The sequence below is a fragment of the Erinaceus europaeus genome, chromosome 4 (assembly GCF_950295315.1).
Source record: "Erinaceus europaeus chromosome 4, mEriEur2.1, whole genome shotgun sequence".
Classification (NCBI taxonomy): domain Eukaryota; kingdom Metazoa; phylum Chordata; class Mammalia; order Eulipotyphla; family Erinaceidae; genus Erinaceus; species Erinaceus europaeus.
In genome coordinates, this window is record NC_080165.1 from 137,998,246 (window position 1) to 138,020,121 (window position 21,876).

Sequence of the window (21,876 nt, forward strand, 5' to 3'; positions counted from 1 at the left end):
TTCCTTCAGTGCCCATGTGCCAAAGGGGGCAGGTGAACTATCTCACCATCTAATAAAACAATATTTTATTAGACACAAAAACATATCTCTGGAAAAGGTGTGTGTGTGTGTGTGTTGTATGTGTGTGTTATGTGTGTATATAAAGAAGGTAGACTTTTTTTTTCTTTGACCAGAGAAATGCTCAGCTCTGGCTGATGGTAGTGCTGGGGACTGAATCTGGGACCTCAGAACCTCAGGCATGAGCGTCTTTTGTAGACCATTATGCTGTCTCCCCAGCCCAAGAGTGGAAATTAATAGTCAGAAATGATCCTCCTCCTACACATTCTAATAAAGTTTACCTTAATCATTTTTTAAAAAAAATTTATATTATTTCTCTGGTTTGCAAACTCTCCAGTTAGCAGACTGTTGATACAGATTATCATGTTCGAGACTGGGCAGGTGGGTATCCACACGCTCTGTATTGATACATACAAGCAAGTACTAGAAATAAAATGGCAGAAAATGAAATTTCTTACTGGAGCTAAGATGCTTCTACACTTAGTAAAGTTCAGCTCCCAGTAGAGGTAATGCTGCTGCCATCCTAGAGCATGCTGGGGCATCACCCTCTGAGTGGGAGGTTGGCAGCCCTTAGACAATTACAGTGAAGTGTTCAGGTTACCCTGGTCCTAAGTGTCAGGGAGTTAGATATCTTTCTTTGGCTTTATCACCTTGTGTTACAAAGTTTTATGGAATAGTTGCCTCACGCTGGGCCTCAGGTTCATGTTCTACCTTGTTAAGGTGACTGTGCACTTAGGGACAACTTCTCAGGGTCGTTGTGGATGGCTGTGTAATCTTTGTAGCACATCATTCTAGAGGCATCATTCACCTCACAGAAGCCACAGATGTCCATAGCGCTCACACAAAAAGGCAGGCAGTATGTGGCTGAGGCACTACATTCTTCGTATGTTTGAGGCCCCAGTTTCAGTGAACATAACTGAGTAGTACTCTGGTCTTTCTCTCACTAAATACTGTGCTTCTTACAGAACACACAGTGGTGGCAAAGGACCCAAGTTAAGGTCAGAATGGACTGCAGTCACCTGTCATCAGGACGTGAGAAATCGTACATCCATATATTAACGAGAATACTATAAATTACCTCTGATAACATGATTTAAAAAAAAGGAAAGGAGAAAAAAAAGCATTGAGGGACTAGTTCTTTTTCTTAGTGTATACCAAATTTCAAAGCAAGTAGTGGCTCAGAATCAGAAAAAAAAATATATGAAAATAGTTTCATATTTCATAGTGACACACCCACTATCATGTACACGGATCCAGATTCCAGTCCCTGTTCCCCTCCCTGGGTGTAGGGGAGGCTTCATAAGCCATAAAGCAATACTGCAGGTGTCTTTCTTTCTCTCCTTCTCTATCTCCTTCTCAATTTTTGTCTATCTCTCTATCTAACAAAAATAATTAAAAAGAAAAAAATGACTGCTGGGAGTGCTAGATTCATCCAAGCACTGAGCCCTAGAGATAACCCTGATGGCACAAATAAATAAATTTAAAAATTAAAGTTGATTTTTTTTTTAAATTTTATGATTAATTCACTTAGAAGGCAACTTATGTTTATATATAGGAGGAGAACTCTGACATATTATCTATGTCCCATGACGCAATAATGTGAGTGTTGATATTTCAGGCAACAGACCTTTATCCTATTTATCTTATTTATTTATTTATTGACACTAGGTTTATTGCTAGAGCTTGGTACCACCACTACAAACCACTGCTCCCATTGGCCTTTTTTTTTTCATTTTTTCATTTTTCTTTTTCTTTTCTTCCTCCCTCCCTTCCTTCGTTCCTTCTTTCCTTCCTTTCTTCCTTCACACCTTCCTTTCTTTCTTTTTGGACAGGACAGAGAGAAATTGAGAAGAGAGGGAAGATAAAGAGGAGGAAAGAAAAATAAACACTCACTGATGTGCTTCACCACTCCTGAAGTGTTCTCCTTCCAGGTGGGGAGCTGGAGCTTGAACCCTGCTCCTTGTGCTTGGTAATATGCGTACTTAACCATATGCACTACTGCACAGCCCCCTGGACCTAATTTTTAAACAACAAGAACATTAGAATTAATTCCAAAATCAGACTATAGAAACTTAGGTATTGACAAATTTGGGAGACAAGAATTATTTTCAATCAAAATATCACAAGTGATGAAAAACCTGGTTCTAAATGTCTTAGTATTGGGAGAATATGTTAAAGGATATTTTTCCATCTCTATAATCTCTAGTTAAGGCAGACTTTTCTCATAAACCAATACTTCATATTATGTCTGTCACAGAAAAAAAAAAAACTATTCGCAAGAGAGCAATGATTTAAAATAACAAGTGGTATTTGATGGAACTTTAACTTAACTAACAAGAGTTTAACACCAAACTTAAGTGTAAAGCTATCAATCAGTAAACCCAGGAGGGTCCAGCATTACCAAGAGTTATCGTATCAAAAGAAAGTGAAATGAATTTTGTATGTTGACTGCTACAATAAATGAACACAATGAAACATCAGCCATCTCCTATTTTCCCAATTTTTCTCCTTAATTCCTTATGTCAAGTGTAAAGAATTACAGGTTTTTTCCCTCAGTATGTAATGTGTTTCATGTTTATAAGCCTATTAAAAAATAATCTCTGATTTTAGTCCCGAGGTCTTTCAAGAAAAATTTTACAATCTTTTTCCCTTCTTCTTCTTCTTTGTCTTGAAACTATTATAATAGTGTTGATATAAAATTTACTGTCCTGTTTACCATGCTCAAACTGCTCCTATTTCTCTTTCCATTTAATTCCCCAGACTCTCCCAATTCTTTACCTTGTATTCAGTCCACCTGTCTATATTTTTCTCATGTATTTCTTTTTTTTTTTTAAATATTTTATTTTATTTATTTATTCCCTTTTGTTGCCCTTGTTTTATTGTTGTAGTTATTATTGTTGTTGTCGTCGTTGTTGGATAGGACAGAGAGAAACGGAGAGAGGAGGGGAAGACAGAGAGGAGGAGAGAAAGATAGACACCTGCAGACCTGCTTCACCGCCTGTGAAGCGACTCCCCTGCTGGTGGGGAGCCGGGGTTCAAACCGGGATCCTTATGCCGGTCCTTGTGCTTTGCGCCACCTGCGTTTAACTCGCTGCGCTACAGCCCGACTCCCTCTCATGTATTTCTTTAGCATCTTTATCTGTGTTGAGATGCCCCAGATTTTTCCCCAACTCTTTCCTCACCCCTGCATTATTGGTCATATCACCATAGTACTAATGCAACTAACTAGTCACCAGCTCATTAGGCCCTCAGTGCTTCTTCTTCTTTTTTTTTTTCCCAATCAGATCTTTCCCAAGTTTACTTTTTGATATCTTTTCATTCTGCAGTCACAGAGCAACTATTGTCTTCAGCAACTATCTTGTCAGGACCTCTGCCTTTAGTTTATCTTCATCTGACCATTTGTATTCACACAAGGATCATTTTCTTTTTGTTGTATGATGACCTCTTATGTGGTTGTTTCCAGTAACTTGTCTTATCAGATTTAAGAACCTTCTGAAGAAATACTGGTATTTCTATTGCACTTTTGTAGTTTCATTAACCTCTACCTCCTGTGAAAAATAATACACACACAGACACACTCACACTCACATTCATGCACACACAAATATTATATATATATATATATATATATATATATATATATATATATGGTTTAACTATTGTTGTACCAGTTTATGCCTTCAGAGCAATTAGAAATAGGATGAAAAATTTATATGAGGTTTTATAATTCACAGGTCCTTCCAATTCCTACCCTTTCATCTCACAGAGTTGACAGGAAGTTCGATGGGATGTTCCCAGAGAGAACTTCCAGTTCTTGGGGGACACAGCCTCTTCTCCCTTCCAATATTTCTGAGTGACTTGCAAACCCTCCCTGTCAGGAAGCATGGAAAATTTCAGCTAGAAATAATCAGCTCCCACCAAGCAGTCAGACTGAGTCCTAGAATGCTGAGTTCCAATTACTTTTTTTTTTTTTTTATGCCTTCAGGGTTATTGCTGTGGCTCTGTGCCTGCACCACAAATTCATTGCTACTGGAGGCTACTTTTCCCATTTTGTTACCCTCATTGTTGCCCTTGTTGCTGTTGTTATTGTTGTTGTTGTTCTTATTGCTGTTGTTGTTGGATAGGACAGAGAGAAATCGAGAGAGGAGGAGGAAGACAGAGAGGGGGAGAGAAAGACAGACACCTGCAGACCTACTTCACCACTTGTGAAGCGACTCCCCTGCAGGTGGGGAGCCCTGGGCTCGGATCCTTATGCTGGTCCTTGCACTTCAGCGCCATGTACTCTTAGCCCTCTTTGCTACCGCCCAGCCCTTTACCTCCCAATTACATTTCTATCCTCATGCCTTTTCTTTCTTTCTTTCTTTCTTTCTTTCTTTCTTTCTTTCTTTCTTTCTTTCTTTCTTTCTTTCTTTTTGTTTAAATTCTTTATTGGAGGATTAATGGTTTACAGTTGACAGCAAAACACAATAATTTGCACATGTGTAACATTTCCCAGTTTTCCACATAACAATTCAAGCCCCAGGTCGTCCTCTGCCATCATGTCAGGACCTCAGCCCCCACCCTCACCGCCACCCCAGAGTCTTTTTCTTTGGTGCAATACACCCACGCCAGTCCAATTGCTCAGAACGATTGTCAGTTACACATTTTTTACTCTCAATAGTGGGCTGTCTTGATATTAAATCATATGGAAATCCTAGCTAAATGGTTATCCGTTGTACCTGCTTTACAGATAAACATTACAGTTCGTGTATCTGGGTTGCGCTAATGTTTATCAGTAATGATACACAAAATTCTTCGGATTTTTTTTTTCCCCTCAGACTTTCTTTATCAAAATTCTCATATCTGCCAAGCAATAACCCTGGAGGCAAAAAGTCTCTTCTCTTAGTCATCAGATTACCTCCACATTGTTTTTATAATCTTCTCTGATCCACTTAAGTTTGCACTGCATGTGACAATGATGACCTAAAAGTTGTACTTTTTCTTTTTTCTTTTTGCCTCCAGGGTTATTGCTCGGGATCGGTGCCTGTACTACGAAAATCCACTGCTTTGGGAGGCCATTACTCCCTTTTTGTTGCCCTTGTTGTTATTGTTATTTTTTTATTGTTGTCATTGTTATTGTTGTTGCTGGGTAGGACAGAAAAAAATTGAGAGAGGAAGGGAAGACAGAAAGGGGGAGAGAAAGACACCTGCAGACTTGCTTTACCACCCGTGAAGTGACTCCCCTGCAGGTGGGGAGCCGGGGGCTCAAACCGGGATCCTTAACCCTGTTCTTGTGCTTCACTCCCTGTGCGCTTAATCCACTGGGCTACCGCTCAGCCTTCTTTCTTCTTTTTCTTCTTCTTCTCCTTCTCCTTCTTCTTCTTATTTTTTTCATTTTTCACGTGTGGTGTGTGCTCAACTAGGTGCGCCACCACCCAGCCCCGTTTTTGTTTTTTTTTTTCATTTTTAACTAGGCCCCATAGCATCACACTTTGTAAGAATTGGGAATATAGTAATCATCTAGTTATGATTCAGTACTAAACTTACTGGCAAAATTCTTTAATTAAAAAAGTATTGTCTTTAGTTATTGGATAGAGACAGTCAGAAATCTAGAGGGGAAGGAGTAATAGAGAGGGAGTGAGACAGAGAGACACCTGCAGCCCCGCTTCACCACTCACAAAGCTTTCCTCCCCCTGCAAGTGGGGACTGGGGGCTCAAACTCTCGCCATTGTGTGTTGTAGCATGTGCCCTCAATCAGGTGCACCACCACCCAGCCCCACCCAAATTCTTTAATTATTTTTTAAAAAGACTAGAAATAGCTTGAAAACAGAACCAAAAATTAATAAATTTATTATTGGATAGAGACAGAGAAATTGAGAAGAGAGGGAGAGAGACAGAGAGACACTTGCAGCCCTGTTCTACCACTCAGAAAGTTTTACCCCTGAAGGTGGGGACCAGGGACTTGAACTTGTGTCCTTGCACATTTTAATGGGTGCATTTAACCAGGTCACCACCATCTGGCCCCAAAGCATAAGATTTTGTTGTTATTTTGTCCACATGTCATTTAATATTTCAAATATCCAGGAGCTATTTTCAATCTACATCTTAATTTGTAATGTCATCTGGTATATTTATGTCTGAACTAATGTAATCCTGGTCTTTTTGTTTTTAATTTATTTATTCCCCTTTGTTGTTTTATTGTTGTCGTTATTGATGTTGTTGTTGTTGGAGAGGACAGAGAGAAATGGAGAGAGGAGGGAAAGACAGAGAGGGGGAGAGAAAGATAGACACCTGCAGACCTGCTTCACAGCCAATGAAGTGACTCCCTTGCAGGTGGGGAGCCGGGGACTCGAACCGGGATCCTTAAGCCGGTCCTTGTGTTTTGCACCACATGCGCTTAACCTGCTGCGCTACCGCCAGACTCCTTCCTGGTCTCTTTCATTTAATTTCTTCTGAATAATTAATCTACCTCTTACATTATACCAAATATAAATAACTACAAATAAAGCTTCTAATAAATAAAGTTGTGATTTTTTCTTATGCAGACATTTGCATGTTTGGCATCTTCAGTTTTGACGCATTAGTTGAAGGTCAACCATATGTTTTTTGCCTTTCTCCTGGTCTTTTGACTTTGTTAAATAGCAAGGTTGCCAAGTATTCAGTAAGATCATTCACATTTATCATTATCTGCAACATGTTTCCATGGAATTTGAGACAGATGTTGGCCAGAGTCAGGGAGGGACAGATAACTGAAATCAATAATTTCTGTTTTTTCACTTGTTTGTAAAAGCATTCTTTGGTCCCTTATCAAAGTTACTGGAAAAGCCAAACCAAATCAAACCGAAACAAACAAAACAGCTGAAGACTTAGCACAGTGACATAATTTCCTCAACTTCTCTAATAAGCAGTAGTTGGTGAAAAAAAAAAATTTAAACACTCTTATGGTAAAAAGGAGTTCAAAAAGAAGCCCTAATTTCTTAAAATTAACACACCTATAGAACAAAACATAGAAACTGCACAACAATTTGCATGACTGATAATAAAATAATTTCAACTATCTTTCTGGGAGAAAAAAAGGAGTGATAAAAAAATCAAACATAAAATGTTAAATGCAATACAGTAGGAAAAATATAAAAGGCACCAAATGAAAGAGAATAAACACAAGCATGTGTTAGAGAATATTTGTAAGGCCAAGTTCAGCTTGTTAAACTTCTTTTCCCTCTGCTACATTGATCAGAACTTACGAATTTTTACTTTAGAATGATTTTTTTAAGACTACCTCTTGTTCCCTTTACATTTCCCTAATAACTGTCCATTTCAGGATGTTATTATTATTAGTTTTCAAGTCACTTCAGTCATATACACTACAGCAGTAATTGATCACATGTTTTTAATTGTCAGCATTGTCATCTTTGAACTCTCAACAGTTCACATTTCTTCATGAGGTTATTCTTTATTTTAAACTAAACACTATCCTTTATTTTAAACTAAACACTCTGATCATCCATCAATATGAAACACTTCATGTTGTTTTCTGGAAGTGATAATGGTTTTACATTTTTCCTGGTAACTGTAGGTATTGATTTAAGTGAGGGACTTTCAGGGTGAGGCTGAAAAATAGGGTCATGGAATAGAACAGTAGTTCTTAAATTTTCTTCTATAGCAGATCACATTAGGAACTTGTAAAAAAAATCAATATCTAGGTTATAACACCAATGAAATCTAAATATATGGGTAGGGTATCCAGATTTATTGCTTTATAAGTAATCTGGACTTACAGTATTATTTTCTCTTTCTTCCTTTCTTTCTTTCTTCCTTTCCTCTAGGGTTATTGCTGGGGCTTGGTGCCAGCATTATGAAACCACTGCTTCTGGTAGTCATTTTTCATTTTTATTGGGTAGGACTAAGAGAAATTGAGAGGAGAGGGAAGAGAGAGAGAGAGGGAGTGGAGGAGAGGGGGGAGAGAAAGAGAGAGAGTGGAGAGAGAGAGAGCCTTGCAGACCAGCTTCACTGCTTGTGAAGTATCAGCCCTGCAGGTGGGGAGTCAGAGGGTCGCGAACCTGGATCCTTGAGCTGCTCTTTGTGCTTCGTACTATGTGCACTTAACCTGGTGTGCCACCGCCTGGCCCCATAGGATCGTTTTCTTTTACTGTCTTTCTTTCAATAGGTTTTGATGAAAGATTAGGATATACACCTGTGTAACAATCATCACAAATAAGACAATGAACACATCCATGTCTTCTCCCTACTCCTCCCTGGCATCCTAAGACAGCCACCAATCTGCGCTCTTTCTGTATGTGATTATTATTATTACTATAGGCTAATCTTTTAAAAATATTTTATTCATTTATTTACTTGGATAAAGACAGAGAAAAATAAATAGGAGTGGGGATAGAGAAGGAGAGAAAAAGAAGCTTCACTTGTGAATTTCCCCCCCTATCCTGCAGATAGGTACTCTAGGCTTGAACCTGGGTCCTTCCACAAGGTGATGTGTGCCTTTTACCAAATGTGTCACCACCCAACATTATAGATTAAGGTTCATTTTGTATATTTGCATATAAAGGGAATATTATAGTATGTGTTTATACCTTGCTCTATCCTAATTTACCAAAATAAATAAATAAATAACAAAGAAGAAGAAATCTGATGTATCAGTGTCTCATTATTCTGACACCTGGGTACGAAATAACTAATTTGTGCGTCAGTTCACTTATTGCTAGGCATTGGCATGGGGCTATTATAAATAAAACCATCAGGAACATGAATGTACATTTCTTTTTTTTAAATTTTTTAATTTTTTTATTTAAGAAAGGATTAATTAACAAAACCATAGGTTAGGAGGGGTACAACTCCACACAATTCCAACCACCCAATCTCCATAACCCAACCCCTCCCCTGATAGCTTTCCCATTCTCTATCTCTCTGGGAGCATGGGTCATTGAGGGTTGCAGAAGGTAGAAGGTCTGGCTTCTATAATTGCTTCCCCGCTGAACATGGGCGTTGACTGGTCGGTCCATACTCCCAGTCTGCCTCTCTCTTTCCCTAGTAGGGTGTGTCTCTGGGGAAGCTGAGCTCCAGGACACATTGGTGGGGTCTTCAATCCAGGGAAGTCTGGCCAGCATCCTGGTGGCATCTGGAACCTGGTGATTGAAAAGAGAGTTAACATACGAAGCCAAACAATTTGTTGAGCAATCATGGATCCCAAGCTTGGAATAGTGGAGAGGAAGTGTTAGGGAGGTACTCACTACAAACTCTAGTGTACTTCTGCTTTCAGGTATATATTTTGCAGTAGTTTATGGATACGTGTGCACATAAGCTCTCTCTCACAGAAACTGGTGTATATCTAGGTTATGGGACTTTGTTAGAAAGTGAACTACCTGAGATGAAATTAGAGTGTACTATAAAAGGAAAGGTCTCACCCGAGTAATGAAGCTGAAGGGTTGTCATTCCACACGTGAAGTCTCTGGACACCATCTGAGGTGAAGCATGTTGAGGTGGCAATCATTGCGTTGGTTAGGTTGTGATCGGCGGATGCAATATTATTTGGTTTGGATTGGGAGATGCATACGGGAAAGTGGGCCCTATCCAAGGGTTCCAGGACTGGGGGAAGTAGGGGCTCTATAGTGGAGATGTGAGGTTCCTGCTGTCTTAGGGTTCAAAAAGACAATCGATAGTTAATGTTATCATCACATTATTTGTTAATTGGGTTAACTTTGAAAAGTCCTTTTCTTATGGTTTGCTGTACAGTATCCAGTATCTTGTATATAGCTGTGCTATTGGATGCTTCTAATCTACTTGGTCTAGGCTTTTGAGAGAGCCGCATATCAAATACACAGCCTATATATTAAAAAGATTCAGTTTGTGTTTTGAAAAACTTTGAGACATACAATTGATTTTCCCCCTCTCATATTAATTAACTAGTGATTTATATGTCTACATTTTGCTAGGAGTATACATAAACACCATTCCCACTACCAAAAGACTGTGACCCATTCCTCCCACCCACTCCCACACCCCACTGGCCCAGGAAGCTACATGTCTACCCCTCACCACAGGGTTTTTACTTTAGTGCCCTACTTACAATTTGGTCAGGTCCTGCTTTTAGTTTCCCTTTCAGATCTTCTTAGTTAACTTCTGTTGATGAGTGGGATCATCCCATACTCATCTTTATCTTTCTGACTTAGCTCACTTAACGTAATTCCTTCTAGCTCTGTCCAAGATGGGTCAGAGAAGGTGGGTTTATTGTTCTTGATAGCTGCATAGTATTCCATTGTGTATATATACCACAGCTTTCTCAGCCACTCATCTCTTGTTGGGCACCTTGGTTGCTTCCAGGTTTTAGCTATTATGAATTGTGCTGCTATGAACATAGGAGTACACACCTCTTTTTGGTTGGGTGTTATGGAGTCCTTGGGGTATAACCCCAGGAGAGGAATTACTGGATCATATGGAAGGTCCATGTCTAGCCTTCTGAGAGTTTTCCAGACTGCTCTCCACAGAGGCTGTACCAATTTACATTCCCACCAGCAATGGAAAAGGGTTCCTCTGTCCCCACATCCTCTCCAGCATTTGTTGCTGCTGTCCTTTTTGATGTATGCCATTCTTACAGGAGTGAGGTAGTATCTTAGTGTTGTCTTAATTTGCATTTCTCTGACAATCAGTGACCTAGAGCAGTTTTTCGTGTGTTTGTTAGCCTTTTGGATCTCCTCTGAGGTGAATGTTTTGTTCATATCCTCTGCCCATTTTTGGATGGAGTCATTTGCTTTTTTGGTGCTAAGTTTGCTGAGCTCTTTATATATTTTGGTGATAAGTTTCTTGTCTGATGTATGGCATTTGAAGATCTTCCCCCATTCTGTGAGGGGTCTCTTTGTTTGTTTAATAATTTCTTTGGATGTGCAGAAGCTTTTCAATTTGATGTAGTCCCATTGGTTTGTTTCTGCTTTAGTCTTCCTTGCAACTGGGTTTGATTCATCAAAGATGTCCTTGAGGTGTATGTGGGAAAGTGTTTTACCAATGTTTTCCTCTAAGTATTTGATTGTTTCTGGTCTGACATCCAGGTCTTTGATCCATTTGGAGTTATTTTTGTTTCTGGTGAGATAAAGTGGTTCAATTTCATTCTTCTGCATGTTACAACCCAGTTTTCCCAGCACTATTTATTGAAGAGAGCCTCCTTTTTCCATTTAATCCTTTGGGCCCCCTTATCAAAGATTATATGTCCATATGTGTGGGGATTTATTTATGGACTTTCAATTCTGTTCCACTGGTCTGTGTGCCTATTTTTGTTCCAGTACCATGCTGTTTTGATGATGATGGCTTTATAATATAGTTTAAGGTCTGGGAGTGTGATGCCTCCATTTCTGTTTCTTTTCTTCAAGATGGTTTTGGCAGTTCTAGGTGTTTTCAGGTTCCAGATAAATGATTGTAGTGTTTGTTCTATTCTCTTTAAGAAGCTTGGTGGAACTTTGATCGGTATTGGATTAAATTTGTATATGGCTCTGGGGAGAATATTCATTTTTTTATACAACATAAACATCACTATTAGTGCTTTTATTAAATTTCAAAAAGATGTTAGTAAAGTACCCATCCTTGTGATATAAATAGTTATTGCTGAGAACCTAACATTAACTCTGCCTCTGATTAGCCTTCTAGAGAGAGTAATAACAGTAATATATGCCACTTTAGAAATGAAAGGGGCCTAGTAATTATAAACTTCAAACAAAATCTAGAAAATTAATATTAATTTAATTCAGATGAAATATGCTCAACATGATCATGAATCTGTCACTTAAATTCTTAGTTTTCTTTTTCATATTGTGAAAGATTCATCACATCTCGAGAATATTCATTTTGATGATATTTATTCTTCCAATCCATTAGCATGGGATATCTTTCCATTTCTTGGTATCATTTTCTATTTCCTTGAGTAGCGACTCATAGTTTTCAGCATACAAGTCTTTCACTTCTTTGGTCAACTTTATTCCTAGGTATTTGATTGATTTTGCTGAAACAGTAAATGGGAGTGATTTCTGGATGTTTTCTTCTTCAGATTTACTGTTTGCATAAAGAAATGCCACTGATTTTTGTACATTGATTTTGTAGCCTGACACCTTGCTATATTGCCTAATAACTTCCAGTAATTTTCTGCTGGATTCTTTAGGTCTTTCTACATATACTATCATATCATCTGCAAATTGTGAGAGCTTGACTTCTTCCCTTCCAATCTGTATTCCTTTGATTTCTTTTTCTTGCCTGATTGCTATGGCAAGAACTTCCAATACTATGTTGAAGAGTAACGGTGACAGTGGACAGCCCTGTCTAGTCCCCGATCTGAGGGGGAATGCTTTCAGCTTCTGTCCATTGAGTATGATGTTGGCTGTAGGTTTGCTATATATAGACTCCACTATCTTGAGGAATTTCCTATCTATTCCCATTTTTTGTAGAGTTTTGAGAATGAATGGGTGTTGGATCTTGTCAAAGGCTTTCTCTGCATCTATTGAGATAATCATGTGGTTTTTGGCTTTGCTTTTATTGATGTGGTGAATGACATTGATTGACTTGGATGTTGAACCAGCCTTGCATTCCTGGGATGAATCCCACTTGGTCGTGATGAACAATCTTTTTGATATGTTGCTGTATCCAGTTGGCCAAGATCTTGTTTAATATTTTGGCATCTATGTTCATCAGAGATATTGGTCTGTAGTTTTCCTTTTTTGTTCTGTCCCTATCAGCTTTTGGTATCAGGGTGATGTTGGCTTCCTAGAAGGTGGAAGGGAGTATTCCTGTTTCTTCAATCTTATGGAATAGCTTAAGAAGTATGGGAATTAACTGTTTCCTGAAAGTTTTGTAGAATTCGTTTGTGAAGCCATCTGGTCCAGGACTTTTGTTGTTGGGGAGATTCTTAGTAACAGTTTCAATTTCTTTGTCTGTGATTGGTGCATTTAGATTTTGTAGTTCTTCTTGGTTCAGTTTTGGAAGGGCATAGGTTTCTAGGAACTTTTCCATTTCTTCCAGATTCTCTGGCTTGGTGGCATATAGTTCTTTATAGAAGTTTCACAGGATTCTTTGGATTTCTGTGGTGTCAGTTGTGATATCGCCTGCATCGTTTACAATTCTATTAATTTGAGTCTTCTCTCTTTTTTGTTTGGTGAGTCTGGCTAGGGGTTTGTAAATTTTGTTTAATCTTTCAAAGAACCAACATTTGTCTTCATTGATCTTTTGTATGGTTCTTTTATTTTAGATATTGTTTATTTCTGCTCTAACTTTAGTGATTTCTGTCCTTCTGGTTGCTTTAGGGTTCCTTTGTTCATCTTCCTCTAAGTCCTTGAGGTGTGCAGTAAGGTCGTTCATTTGAGCTTCTTCTTGGTGTTTAATATGTGATTGTATGGCTATAAGTTTCCCTCTCAGTACTGCTTTAGCTGTGTCCCAAATATTTTGATAGGTTGTGTCTTCATTTTCATTAGTTTCCAGGAACATCTGAATTTCCTGCTTGAGTGAGTCTCTGAGTTCTTAAGGAGCACGTTGTTTAGTTTCCAAATTCTGTGTCTTTTAATAATTTTCCGTTTGTTGTTAAATGTTAGTTTTACTCCACTGTGGTCTGAGAAGATACTTGGGATGATTTCAATGCTCTTGAATTTATTGATGCTGTCTTTGTGGCCTAACATGTGGTCTATCCTTGAGTATGTGTTATGTGGATTTGAAAAGAAGGTGTTTTCCAGTTTTTTGGAGTGGAGGAGTCTGAAAATGTCCAAGAGGTCTAGTCTGTCGATCTCTTCATTCAATTCTCTTGTATCTTTATTGGTTCTCTGCTTTGTTCATCTGTCTAAGTGTGAGAGTGGAGTATTGAAGTCTCCCACTATTATTGTATTACTATTGATGTATTTTTGAAATTCTTTCAGTAGGTGCTTAATGTATTTAGATGGCCCCTCATTGGGTGCATAGATGTTAATAAGTGTTAAGTCTTCTTGGCTTATTGATCCTCTAATCATTATGTAATGTCCTTGCCTATCTTTTATTACTTTATTTAATTTAAAATCTATCGTGTCTGAGATAAGAATGGCTGTTCCTGCCCTTTTTTGTGGTCTGTTAGCCTGTATGATAGTTTTCTATCCTTTCACTTTAAGTCTGTGTTTATCTTGTTGTGACAGATGGGATTCTTGCAAGCAGCATATGGTTGGGTTATGTTTTCTGATCCATCCCCCCACACTGTGCCTTTTGATGGGTGAGTTTAAGCCATTGACATTTATTGATATTATGGATTTAATGTATTGTAGTGCCATTGTTCTAAAAAAAATTGTTTGCTCTGATATATTGCAAGTATTATAGTGATGTTTTTGTTTATAAAAGATCTTTTAGTACCTCTTTCAGGGCCGGCTTGGTGATGGTTGCCTCCTTTAACTGTTGTTTATCTAAGAAGGTTTTGATCCCTCCATCTAGTTTGAATGAAAGTCTAGCAGGATATATTATCCTTGGTTGAAACCCTTTTTCATTCAGGGCTCGATAGATATCTTGCCACTCCCTTCTGGCTTTCAGAGTTTGAGTGGAGAAGTCTGCAGATAATCTTATGGGTTTTCCCTTGTATGTGACTTTTTGTTTCTCTCTTGCAGCCTTTAGGATCCTTTCTTTATCCTTACTTCTTCTCATTGTGACTAGGATGTGTCTTGGTGTCTTCAGGTCTGGGTTGATTCTGTTTGGTACTCTCTGGGCCTCTTGAATCTTGATATCCTTTCTGTTATTCAGGTCTCGGAAGTTTTCTTCTATTATTTCCTCTAGAATGTTTGCTTCCCCTTCCTCTTTTTCTTCCTCTGGCAGGCCAATTATACGAATGTGACTTCTTTTGAGATCATCCCATCTGTCTCTGTTGTTGTTTTCAGTGTCTCTCAATCTCTTTTTAGGCTCTTTCACCTCTTTCTTTGTTTTCTCTAACTCATCCTCTGTCTGACTAATTCTGTTTTCTGCTTCTGTTAGTCTGCTTTCCCTTACCTCAGCTTCTTTCTTCATTACAACTATTTCAGCTTTCAGTTCTCTAATTGCCTCCAGATAATCAGTATTTTCCTTGAGGGTCTCAACTGTTGTTTCCCTAATACTGCCATTCCTTTCCTCCAATGTTGTTTTCATTTCTGTGATTAATAAGTTTATTATTGCTTGCATACTTTTCTTATCTATGGTTACTTCTGGCTCATTTGTAGTTTCTTCTGGGCTCTTGTCTTCATTCATTGGAGTAGCAGTTTTATTTGTTTTTGATCTACCCATTTTTTTTATTTATGTGTTTCTTTTTTTATGCTCTGTTGTTCCTCAGTTGTTGTGTCTTGAGTACAAGTAACACTGTACTAAATTCCTTTATGACAATTGCACTCACCAACCTCAGGTATTACAGTAGCAACTGAAGCAAGTATTGAAGTAGTTTGACCATTACCATTTAGCCAACAATTTTTCCAGTCCGTGAAAAAATAGTAACCAAATTCCAGTGAAGAAAGAGAAAAGAAAGAAAGGGTAGCAAGAATAGACAGTTATGCAAATCTACTATCCACTGTATATTCTAGGGATAACAAGAGGGGAAAGGGAACTAGAGCAGAGATACACACATAGAGAGTCCACTCTGAGTCAGATTTCTTCCCCAAAATAATTCATAAATTCAGAAAGGCAAAGAAGAAGGAAGAAGTGTATGACAAGATTAAAAAAAAAAGAGAGAGAGCGAGACAAGAGAGAGAAAAGGGAAAAGATAAGAAAAAGAGCTGTAATTAAAGAGCAGTGAAAGGAAATTCCCAAATGTATATCAGTAAATTCAAAAAAGCACACTGTTTGTTGGTGTGGGGGCTGTGACTTTGGAAGCTGTAGGATTAAGGAGGAAGGGATGACAAGAATGAGAAAAAGAAAAAAAAAGAGAGAGAGAAAAAAAGAAAAAGATAAGAAAAAGAACAGTCATAAAAGGGCAGTGAAAGGAAAGGGTTTTTTTTAATGTATTTATTTTTAATTATTTAATTAGCTATGTGGGGTGAGGTGGAGATGGTTGGCTACTTAGAAAGAAAAAAGGCCAGAAGTTTCAGAAGCGTATAGACTTAGAATTAATGATACTCCCTGGTGGGACAGGAATTTGGGAAAGAAAAGGACTGGTTATGGGGGGGGGGGGGGAGTGCCGGGAAGGAGGTATGCTTGAAAATTAAAAGGAAGAAAAAAAATTTTTTTTTCCTTTTTTTTTTTTCCCCCTTTTTTCCCTACTCTAATTCTTAACCCAAATTAAGTTATAGTCACCTCCTTGGTGTCTCCGCTAGGACCCCTTATTGGCTGGCCTGCTAAAGGCAGAAAATCCTACCGTTTCCAGGAGATGTGGTCAGAGCTCAGCCACTAGCAGCTTCTCAGTCCGCCATCTTCCAGGAAACCCCCCCCAAAGCTTTCTTAAAGGATTTCTCAAAGATGAAAACTAGCTCCAAGTCCTTTTGATCCAATGAGAGCTGTGCTCAAGGATGTCCTCGGATCCGCCCTCAGGGTCACGGTGGTCCCTGGAGACTCCCAAGAGAAAGCCCCCGAGCTACAGTGCTCCCTCCTGGTCCTCTGCCAGCCACCCAGCAGCGCTCCTGAATGTACATTTCTTTGTATGTATATGTGTTTTCCATTTTCTTTCATACATAGCTAAGTATTAGAAGGATGGGTTATAAGTTTATGATTATATTGTATTCAGGTTTTCAGTATCAGACAAACTGGTTTCCAAAGTGTCAGTTCCACTGTATATTTTCATCATTAGCGTACAACCATTCAAGTTGCTCTGCATCCCTGTATCTACATACATGATCTTGGGTTGTCAGAAAAATCATGATGCTTATCTGCATAGAAAGCCAGTAAAATATGTCACAACTTTTCCCACCTACAGGAGAGTCACTTCACAGGTGGTGAAGCACATCTGCAGGTATCTGTCTTTCTATCCCCCTCTCTGTTTGCCCCCTCTCTCCATTTCTCTCTGTCCTATCCTACAACGATGACATCAATAACAACAATAATAACTACAACAATAAAACAACAAGGGAAACAAAAGGGAATAAATAAATAAATATTTAAAAAATAATAGTGAATATTTCGATATGTGAACATTATATATGTCTCCATGGTTTTAGATTTCTTTAAATCTATTAGCAAGTTTTTTTTTCATTATCACACTTCATGCAATATACGTATATACATATACTTTTCAAACTGAATTATTTAATATTCATGATACTATTTCAAAGTTTTCACTAATTTTAATTATTGTTATTAATATATGCAAATTATATCTGCTGTTTGTATTTTGACTTGCTTATATTGTAGGCTATATCGTTACAAAAATCCTCATGATAGTACTAACAGCTTTTTTTTTTCTTTTTAATTATCTTAAGATTTTCTTTGTGGTGATTGTGTTGTTATGGGTAAGACAACTTTATATCTGCCATCTTAGTAGAGTCTCCTTTTGTCTCTTTTTCTTGTCCTATTTCACTAGCAAAAATTCCAAACAGAATGCTGAATGAAAGTCTTAAGAGTGGTAGTCTTTGTGTATTCTTCATCAGGTTGAGTTTTTTACTTGGAATAGTTGGTGGGTTTTGCCTAATGATATCTCTGTGTCCATTGAGATGTTGATATGGTTTGACTCTGAACATGACAAATTACATTGATTAACTTTCAAAGAAAAAATCAACTTGGAATTCTTTAAAAAAAAATTTTTTTTTTTTATTGAGAAAAATAGGAGGAGAGAGAGAGAGAAAGAACCAGACATAACTCTGGTACATGTGTTGCCAGGGATTGAACTCAGAACCTCATGCTTGAGAGTCCAATGCTTTATTCAATGCTTTTTTACTGTGCCACTTCCTGGACCACAACTTGGAATTCTTGAGATAAAACTTGCTTGGCTATATTTCATTATTATTTTTATGTATTTGGATTCAGTTTGCTAAAAGTCAATTTTTTTTTTTTTAATTTTTTATTTAAGAAAGGATTAGTGAACAAAAGCATAAGGTAGGAGGGGTACAACTCCACACAATTCCCAACACCCAATCCCCATAACCCACCCCCTCCCCTGATAGCTTTCCCATTCTCTATCCCTCTGGGAGCATGGACCCAGGGTCGTTGAGGGATGCAGAAGGTAGAAGGTCTGGCTTCTGTAATTGCTTCCCCGCTGAACATGGGCGTTGACTGGTCGGTCCATACCCCCAGTCTGCCTCTCTCTTTCCCTAGTAGGGTGTGACTCTGGGGAAGCTGAGCTCCAGGACACATTGGTGGGGTCTTCAATCCAGGGAAGCCTAGCCAGCATCCTGGTGGCATCTGGAACCTGGTGATTGAAAACAGAGTTAACATATGAAGCCAAACAATTTGTTGAGCAATCATGGATCCCAAGCTTGGAATAGTGGAGAGGAAGTGTTAGGGAGGTACTCACTGCAAACTCTAGTGTAGTCCTGCTTTCAGGTATATATTTTGCAGTAGTTTATGGATACGTGTGCACATAAGCTCTCTCTCACAGAAACTGGTGTATATCTAGGTTATGGGACTTTGTTAGAAAGTGAACTACCTGAGATGAAATTAGAGTGTACTATTAAAGGAAAGGTCTCACCCGAGTAATGAAGCTGAAGAGTTGTCATTCCACACGTGAAGTCTCTGGATACATTCTGAGGTGAAGCATGTTGAGGTAGCAATCGTTGCATTGGTTAGGTTGTGATCGGCAGATGCAATGTTATTTGGTTTGGATTGGGAGATGCATACGGGAAAGTGGGCCCTATCCAAGGGTTCCAGGACTGGGGGAAGTAGGGGCTCTATAGTGAAGATGTGAGGTTCCTGCTGTCTTAGGGTTCAAAAAGACACTCAATAGTTAATATTATCATCACATTATTTGTTAATTGGGTTAACTTTGAAAAGTCCCTTTGTTATGGTTTGCTGGACAGTACCCAGTATCTTGTATATAGCTGTGCTATTGGAAGCTTCTAATCTACTTGGTCTAGGCTTTTGAGAGAGTCCGCATATCAAATACATAGCCTATATATTAAAAAGATTCAGTTTGTCTTTTGAGAAACTTTGAGACATACAATTTATTTCCCCCTCTCATATTAATTAGCTACTGATTTATATGTCTACATTTTGCTAGGAGTATACATAAACACCATTCCCACCACCAAAGGACTGTGACCCATCCCTCCCGCCTACTCCCACCCCCCACTGGCCCAGGAAGCTATATGCCTACCCCTCACCACTGGGTTTTTACTTTGGTGCCCTACTTACAATTTGATCAGGTCCTGCTTTTAGTTTCCCTTTCAGATCTTCTTAGTCAGCTTCTATTGATGAGTGGGATCATCCCATACTCATCTTTATTAAAAGTCAATTTTTATAAAAATGTACTATAACTAAAAATATGGCTCAGGAATTAGACTGTATAACCTGAATCATTCATTCCCTGGCCTTACATATGCCAGCATGGTATTGTTTTTCTCTTAAAATAAATAAATCTTTTTTAAAATTTATTTTTTATTTAAGAAAGGATAAATTAACAAAACCATAGGGTAGGAGGGGTACAACTCCACACAATTCCCACCATCCAGTCTCCATATCCCATCCCCTTCCCTGATAGCTTTCCCATTCTCTATCCCTCTGGGAGCATGGACCCAGGGTCGTTGTGGGTTGCAGAAGGTGGAAGGTCTGGCTTCTGTAATTGTTTGCCCACTGAACATGGGCGTTGACTGGTCAGTCCATACTCCCAGTCTGCCTCTCTCTTTCCCTAGTAGGGCGGGTCTCTGGGGAAGCAGAGCTCCAGGACATATTGGTGGGGTCTTCAGTCCAGGGAAGCCTGGGCAAAAAATGCTGAGTTGGAGGTGTCTTTCAAATGGGAAGTTTAATTGAGATAGTATCTCAATTAATTTCCCCCAAAGAGAAACAGAGAGGGAGATTGCTCTGGTGTATGTGCACTTACACTGTGGATGGGGTGTGTGTGTATGTGTGTCTGATTTAAATCTTTTAAAATTGATTGAAGCTGATTTATGACCCACTTAAAAAGAAAAGTGACTGTGACGTGTGACACTGTAAAGAATCTATGAGTAAAGGAACCAAGCTACCAATGTTTGTTCATACTTTCCAGGTGATCTTAATATGTGATCAAGTTTGAAAACCAGTAGACTTGAGTGATTCTTAAATTCAACATGATTCACAACTACCTGACGAAGAGGCAATGTATTTCATGATTAAGAACTATTGATCTAAGAAGGATTCAGAGGACCTAGTGGGGGTTGTATTTTTATATGGGAAACTGGGGAATGTGATGCATGTACAAACTATTGTACCTACTGTTGAATGTAAAACATTAATTCCCCAATAAAAAATAGAAAAAAAAAAACTACTGATCTAAGTGTCCAGAAGAGTATCTCTCATAAGGTTTGGAAAGCCACAATATTTAGCATTCCTTTAAATAAGCAATATGTACTCATACATTTTTAAAGTTTCTGGAACAATGTCTTTACAAGACAAGGAATAAAATCATGAAATGGTTGTTAAGAATCTCTATGTGATAGCATTTGGCAATGACAAGATTACTAAGTTATTTTATAGCTTAGCAAGAAGGATAGAAAAACAAGTTTACAATGTGTTGTATCATAACCACATACAGTACATAAGGGACAGGAAAGATAGAGGATGAAATTTCTTTTAGTTGGAAGAAGTTTAAAGTATGGCCCAACTCCACTGTAAAGATAAAAAATATTTATTTACCTTACTGAGAATTGTTCAGGTATTTTTGTCTCCCTAGGGTAAGATAATGCAGAACCAGATAACTTCAGACAGTGAAAACACTAGCAAGTAAATCCTTTGTACATTACATAAAGAATGCTCATGCTTCTAAAAAAAAAAAAAAAACTTTGCATTGTTAGTAACCTAGAGATCTATTCTATAGTTAATAGAATCAAACTATTTTTTGAAAGTTTTCTAAATAATGGTGTCAAAATGTTAGTGAAACCATGATTTAGAACTGAAATTATTAGTTACATTATTAAAAGTGGCTTCTCAGTCTCAGTAAAACTGTCTGTCTGATTAACAAAGCTTAAATCACATCAATACATGCAGGTAAATATAGGCAAAGCTTTCACATGTACTTGTTCTTCTCACTAAAAATAAAAAATGCAGAGTTGTATAAATAGCTCATCAGGGATGTCCCAAGTTCAAGCCTGAGACCCACATGTACATACTATAGCAACACTGAGGGAAGCATGTGCGTTGTAGTGTCTCTCCTTCCTGTCTTCTCCTGTTCATCCCTTGCTATATGGACAAGGTGGCATACCACAGTAAAGTTACATATGCTTGAAGTCCCTGTGACATCAAAATGAAAGCAAACTAAATATTTTGATTCTTGTATTTTCTTTTTTTTTGTCACTAAGAATCAAATAGGAGCAATCAGGGTATTGAGAGCCCTGACTACACAGAGTCGTTAATCAAGAATCATGTGTATTCCAATTATCATGTTTGTATCTGCCCTCCAGAGGAGGAACAGAGAAGGATTAACCTTTTTGACTATGATTCTTGTATTTTCAAATACAAGATATTTCTGTAACATTTCACTACGCATGTTTAGATAGTAATGAAATTTTGAATGTTCCTTTTATGTGGAGGGTGTTAAGATATAGAAGGATTGTTTAATGAAACACAAATTTTAAAAAAAGATTCGTCACAATATTGCAGGTTAAATACATGTCTTCAAATTGTTTGACATTCCTACCATGAGAAGGTGGGACCTATGTTCTCTCCTATGAAATCTAAACACAGAGGCTATTTATTGCAAGGAGCAGAATTTAGAGCTTTGAGAAACTTCCGAAGCTCATTCACAGAAGGGAATTCAACTTCAAATTT

The 21,876-nt window shown here is 38.1% G+C and overlaps 1 non-coding gene across 1 annotated transcript; it reads right to left on the minus strand.

Annotated features, from left to right (window-relative positions):
- Window positions 1-21,408: 21,408 nt before the first annotated feature.
- On the minus strand, window positions 21,409-21,543 carry LOC132538485 (U8 small nucleolar RNA). The gene has a single exon (XR_009549841.1). It is a non-coding gene; the product is annotated as a U8 small nucleolar RNA (small nucleolar RNA).
- Between the last annotated feature and the right edge of the window lie 333 nt (window positions 21,544-21,876).